The 6,586-nt window shown below is 42.3% G+C and overlaps 1 non-coding gene across 1 annotated transcript; it reads left to right on the top strand.

The window, feature by feature from the left end:
- Positions 1-755: 755 nt before the first annotated feature.
- LOC133047846 (U6 spliceosomal RNA) lies at positions 756-862 on the top strand. Its single transcript, XR_009690858.1, has one exon. It is a non-coding gene; the product is annotated as a U6 spliceosomal RNA (small nuclear RNA).
- Positions 863-6,586: the final 5,724 nt, after the last annotated feature.

Here is a 6,586-nt window from a genome sequence, read left to right as displayed (position 1 = left end):
ACTGGGAGCTGACTGTGGCTCAGATCATGAACTCCTTATTGCCAAATTCAGATTTAAATTGAAGAAAGTAGGGAAAACCACTAGACCATTTAGATAGGACCTAAATCAAATCCCTAACAATTATACAGTGGAAGTGACAAATAGATTTAAGGGACTAGATCTTATAGACAGAGTGTCTGATGAACTATGGACGGAGGTTCTTGACACTGTACAGGAGACAGGGATAAAGACCATCCCCAAGAAAAAGAAATGCAAAAAAGCAAAATGATTGTATGAGGAGGCCTTACAAATAGCTGTGAAGAGAAGCAAAAAGCAAAGGAGAAAAAGAAAGATATACCCATTTGAATGCAGAGTTCCAAGGAATAGCAAGGAGAGATAAGAAAGCTGATCCTCAGCGATCAGTGCAAAGAAACAGAAGAAAACAATAGAATGGGAAAGACTAGAGATCTCTTCAAGAAAACCTGAAAGAAAAAAAAGAGAGAGAGGAAAAAAAAAAAGAGAAAAAAAAGAAAACTAGAGATGCCAAGGGAACATTTCTTGCAAAGATGGTCTCAGTAAAGGACGGAAATATTTTGGACTTAACAGAAGCAGAAGATATTAAGAAGAGGTGGCAAGAATATACAGAAGAACTGTACAAAAAAGATCTTAACGACCCAGATAATCACGATGGTTGATCACTCACCTAGAGCCAGACATCCTGGAAGTCAAGTGGTCCTTAGGAAGCATCACTGCAAACAAATCTAGTGAAGGTGATGATGCTCGCTTCGGCAGCACATATACTAAAACTGGAACAATACAGAGAAGATTAGCATGGCCCCTGTGCAAGGATGACACACAAATTAGTGGAGGTGATGGAATTACAGTTGAGCTATTTCAAATCCTGAAAGATGATGCTGAGAAAGTGCTGCACTCAATATGCCAGCAAATTTGGAAAACTCAGCAGTGGCCACAGGACTGGAAAAGGTCAGTTTTCATTCCAATCCCAAAGAAAGGCAATGCCAAAGAATGCTCAAACTACAGCACAATTGCACTCATCTCACACGCTAGCAAAGTAATGCTCAAAATTCTCCAAGCCAGGCTTCAACAGTATGTGAACCGTGAACTTCCAGTTGTTCAAGCTTGTTTTAGAAAAGGCAGAGGAACCAGAGATCAAATTGCCAACATCCAATGGATTATCAAAAAAGCAAGAAAGTTCCAGAAAAACAACTATTTCTGCTTTATTGGCTATGCCAAAGCCTTTGACTGTGTGGATCACAGTAAACTGTGGAAAATTCTGAAAGAGATGTGAATACCAGACCACCTGACCTGCCTCTTGAGAAATCTGTATGCAAATCAGGAAGCAACAGTTAGAACTGGACATGGAACAACAGACTGGTTCCAAATTGGGAAAGGAGTACGTCAAGGCTGTATATGGTCACCCTGCTTATTTCAGAGTACATCATGAGAAACGCTGGGCTGGATGAAGCACAAGCTGGAATCAAGATTGCCAGCAGAAATATCAATAACCTCAGATATGCAGATGACACCACCCTTATGGCAGAAAGTGAAGAAGAACTAAAGAGGCTCTTGATGAATGTGAAAGAGGAGAGTGAAAAAGTTGGCTTAAAGGTCAACATTCAGTGAACTAAGATCATGGCATCCAGTCCCATCATTTCATGGCAATAAATGGGGAAACAGTGGAAACAGTGGCAGACTTTATTTTTTCAGGCTCCAAAATCACTGCAGATGGTGACTGCAGCCATGAAATTAAAAGACGCTTGCTCCTTGGAAGAAAAGTTATGACCAACCTAGACAGCATATTAAAAAGCAGAGACAATAGCACTGAAACAAGTGCACTATCAAGTGTGAAACAGATTGCCAGCCCAGGTTGGATGCATGAGACAAGTGCTCAGGGCTGGTGCACTGGGAAGACCCAGAGGATGGGATGGGGAGAGAGGGGGGAGGGGGGATCAGGATGGGGGACACATGTAAATCCATGGCTGATTCATGTCAATCTATGGCAAAAACCACTACAATATTGTAAAGTAATTAGCCTCCAACTAATAAAAATAAATGAAAATAAATAAATAAATAAAATCCTAAAGTGAAAGGAGCTAAAAAAAAATTTAAAAAAAAAAGGAGAGACATTACTTTGCCAACAAAGGTCCATCTAATCAAGGCTATGGTTTTTCCAGTAGTCATGTATGGATGTGAGATTTGGACTATAAAGAAAGCTGAGTGCCGAAGGATTGATGCTTTTGAACTGTGCTGTTGGAGAAGGCTCTTGAGAGTCCCTTGGACTGCAAAGAGATCCAACCAGTCCGTCCTGAAGGAGATCAGTCCTGGGTATTCACTGGAAGGACTGATGTTGAAGCTGAAACTCCAATACTTTGGCCACCTGATGCGAAGAGCTGACTCATTTGAAAAGACCCTGATGCTGGGAAAGATTGAGGGCAGGAGGAGAAAAGGATGACAGAGGATGAGATGGTTGGATGGCATCACCAACTGGATGGGCGTGAGTCTGAGTAAACTTTGGGAGTTGGTGATGGACAGGGAGGCCTGGCATGCTGCAGTCCATGGGGTCGCAAACAGTCGGACATGACTGAGCAACTGAACTGAACTGAACTGTGCACATTAGTGACGTTTCCAAGTTTTGTCCTTTGATGTATACAAAACAGAATCAAAGCTTACCGCTTATTTCTCAAGGGATATTGGTTCTTTTCTTTAAAGTCATATTATTTCTAAAATATTGAAAACAGTCCAACTTCAGTTGGAGAAAAGTATTCCACTTCTTCTTTCTCTTATAGCTTAAGATGTTCTATAGGGCGAATTGTGAGTGTATTTTATTCATAAACCTTTTTGTTTTAATTGACTATGTTCTTCAAAGTGTGTGTGAATCCAACAAGGCCTCTCCCCTTCTCTCCACTAGCCCCTCCCCACACAAACACCTTGGAACCTGTATTCACAACCTCACTTACATCAAACTGCCTTCCACAGAGCTTCTAATTGGGCAGGCAAGGATGAAGGAGAGTTTTCAAGAATGAAAAGAAAGATGCCTGCCTAACAGATAACTCATCTCTAAATATATATTGTTAAAACTCCATTTTTTTCTTTCAGCAAGGGTTTATTGGGGCCCATGTTGCAGGAGGGGGAGCAAGAACAAGTAACAGGTTCCCTTGCTTGATGTCTCCCTGAGGCAGGTCAAGCTTGTTCCTTACATGGGGTGAAGGTAGCTGTGTGTCCAGGGTTCTGGCTGGGCGGGTGGCTTAGGTGGTTTGCCCACCCCTCTGGTGGTGGTGAGTTCAGGGGGGCATGCTTAGTACCCTGCTTTTGTTCCTGACACCCTATTTTTGTTCCAGGCTCTTCAAAAGTGGCAGTTGGGATTTTTGGTCTCTTTCTATCTTTTGTCCAGCATTTGCTCCAACTGTCTATGGATGCATTGATTTTTAGTCCTATATAGTTTCTTTCTTTTTGTTGCTCACATGGTGTTATTTTTAGTCCTATATAGTTTCTTTCTTTTTGTTGCTCACAAGGTGTTGTTTTTAGTCCTATATAGTTTCTTTCTTTTTGTTGCTCACATGCAGTTATTTTTAGTCCTATATAGTTTCTTTGTATTTTGTTGCTGGAGGAGAGGTGTGTCCAGGTGCAAGCATTATAGCACTGCAGCAAACATCCCAGGCCCTCGCCTGTCCCATTCCCCTCTGAGAGACTCCACACCCTGAGTTTTAAGGGGTAAGGGGCCAAAGGCTCTTCTTCTGAAACTTTTTCCTGTTGGACAGGGGCCACAGACCGTAGCCTATCCTAGAGGTGTAGAAGTCCTTCGCTGACTGAATTGTCCCTACTGAATTGTAGGGACCTGGGCCACCCTCCGTTGGAATGGGCTGAATTCCTTGAGCCATCATGAGTCTTATTTCAAAATATTGGGGTCTAAAAAACACAAACTTAACCAAAAGTTAAGCTAACAAGGGTTAAAAAGGAGGTAAACTACAATGACCATGAAAAGGTCTAGAAAGAGAAGGAACCAGGTGAACTTTGGGAGGCCTTCCTTAGGTGTTGGCCAGACCGGGAGTGATATTGCCCCTGCCAAGAAGCCATTCTGCTTGGGTGTATATTTTTGTTAATCTCCAGGTTAAAGTTTACCATGTTTCTCTAATTTTAGAATAGAAGTTTTCAACCTGTTGGTACCAGATCTCCTTCTTGGACCAAAAGGTATTAGACACAGGTTTACCACAGTAAAGAAGACAAAGGAACCCTAGACAAAACATAGCATCAATCAGTATGACTGGAAAGAAAAGGGTTATAAGAAAGTGAAAACCTCCTGTTAGAAAATCTTTTATACCTTTTAGGATCCAAGAGAACAAACTAGAGTCAATTTTCAATTTCCCCACCCATATTGCATAGCAAGGATTGGTTGTTCATTGTTTGCTAAAGTCAAGTGGCCTGTTGTCGAATTTTCTCAATATCGGGTTCTCCCTGGTATGGGCATCAGGGCTACTTTCTTTTCCTCCCAATCTGCCCTGTTGTTCCTGTAGGTAATTTTAGAATTACCTTTTGGTGCCCATGGCAGTGAATGACTGCTACTCGTTTCGGTTTTTGAGTCACTTCTATGAGATGTAAAATCTCAGCCCCATATTTTTTTTTAACTTATTTTGAATTGGAGGATAGTTGCTTTACAATATTGTGTTGGTTTCTGCCATACAACAACGTGAATCCACCATAAGTATATATATGTCCCCTCATTTTTGAACTTCCCCCCACTCCCCCCCAGTTCATCCCACCCTTCTAGGTTGCCACAGAGCACCAGGTTGAACTCCCTGTGTTATACAAGAACTTCTCATTAGCTATCTATTTTTATGTATGGTAATGTATATGTTTCAGTGCTACTCTCTCAATTCATCCCATCCTCTTCTTCCCCTGCTGTGTCCAAAGTCTGTTCTCTACGTCTGTGTCTCTATTCCTTCCCTCCAAATAGGTTCATCAGTACCATTTTTCTAGACTTCATATATACGTGTGTGTTAATATACAAAATCTGTTTTTCTCTTTCTAACTTCACTCTGTATAATAGGCTCTAGATTCATCTACCTTACTAGAACTGACTCAAACGTGTCCCTTTTATGGTTGAGTAATATTGTATATACATAGCACAACTTCTTTATCCATTCATCTATCAATGGACACCTAGGTTGCTTCCATGTCCAAACTATTGTAAATAGTTCAGCCCCATGTTTAACAGGGGAATTTTGCACATTTAAATTTTTTGCATTTAAGGATTGGGATGTATAGGGACCCTGCCTCATTTACTGCTCTATGTCTTATACCATTCAACATTCCCCATTTGGCCTAATATAATAATTGGCAGAATAGGGGTATTGCATGGAAACTGACACGGCACTAAGAGGCCATGTTTTCAAAATTTATCTTTGAGGAATTGCAAACCTATTTTTGCTTCCAGCTTTATGGGGTACTGTCTCTTGTTAGGATAAGCAACTTCTGGCTTAAGGCTAATTTTTACAGGTTGGACATTTATAGCCTTCTCAAGGATTCCTTTGTCCCAAACTGCAGGGTTTGCTGTGTGTAGAATATGGCAGGGAATAGGCGCTTGTTCCTCTGGCTGATTTGTTTTTGTCAGAGTCAAGAAAAGAGGCTGCTCAGGGTCCCCTAATCATAGTATGTCTCCAAGGGAGCTCAGAGGGCCTCTTCCCAGTAGTGGGGTAAAACACTCAGGCACACCCGAAAAAGCATGTGAGACTAAATGCTATTCAAGTTGGCAAATGAGAGGCCCAGTGAAGCAACTGATGTGTATGGAGATTCCATCAACACCAGTCACAGTTCAGCTTTTGGAGGAAATAGGCCCAGGGTGAGAGATCAGGATAGAGTTAAATGGCTCCTGTATCAGTTTAAAAGTTGATTTTTCTTTCCTGCCACATCAAGGATCACCCAGGGCTCCTCAATAGAGATAGAAATCTCTTGCGGGGAGAGCTGCCAGAATCCCCAGGCCGCCCCAGTCATCCAGTGTGGCCATCTCCAGAGTGGGAGCTGTCCCCTCCCCTTCAGGATTGAGGGCAGTCCCACTTCCAATGACCTGTTTGTTTGCAGACTGGACATGGACCAGGGGGTTGCTTTTGACATTCTCAGGCCCAGTGACTGGTTGACTTACATTTGAAGCATTCCCCCTTGCTGGTTTTACCTCCAGGCAGATGGCTCAACTTCCTTGGGATCCCTTGGGTTGTCCTGAGGTTGCAAGGCATGGCTAACATCTGTGGCCTCAGTTTAGCTTGAGCCCTAGGCTGCCTGTTTTCACGTCAGCTTCTCTCTTCCTCCTCAGCTTGATCTCAGTTATCAAGTATCCCGAAGGCCACCTCTAGGAGTTGGGGGATCAGGCTTTGTGGCCTAATTGTGCCTCTACTGGGGAGGACTGACAGAGAAAATGTTGTCCCAAGTAGGGACTGGCCCTCGGGAATGGAAGGTTCAATGTTAGTAAATGTTCTAAAAACCCTCACAAGCTGTCCCTCAAAGAGGGCTGGATTTTCTTTTTCTTCTTGGATCAGTCCTTTAATGTTTTCATAAAGCCAGTTAACTGGCTTTTTTATATACTTCCTCATCCCTT

This window comes from Dama dama, chromosome 27 (genome assembly GCF_033118175.1).
Source record: "Dama dama isolate Ldn47 chromosome 27, ASM3311817v1, whole genome shotgun sequence".
In the NCBI taxonomy this organism is placed as follows: Eukaryota; Metazoa; Chordata; class Mammalia; order Artiodactyla; family Cervidae; genus Dama; species Dama dama.
The sequence above is the reverse complement of the archived record's forward strand: the minus strand, read 5'-3'. Positions and strand labels throughout refer to the sequence as shown.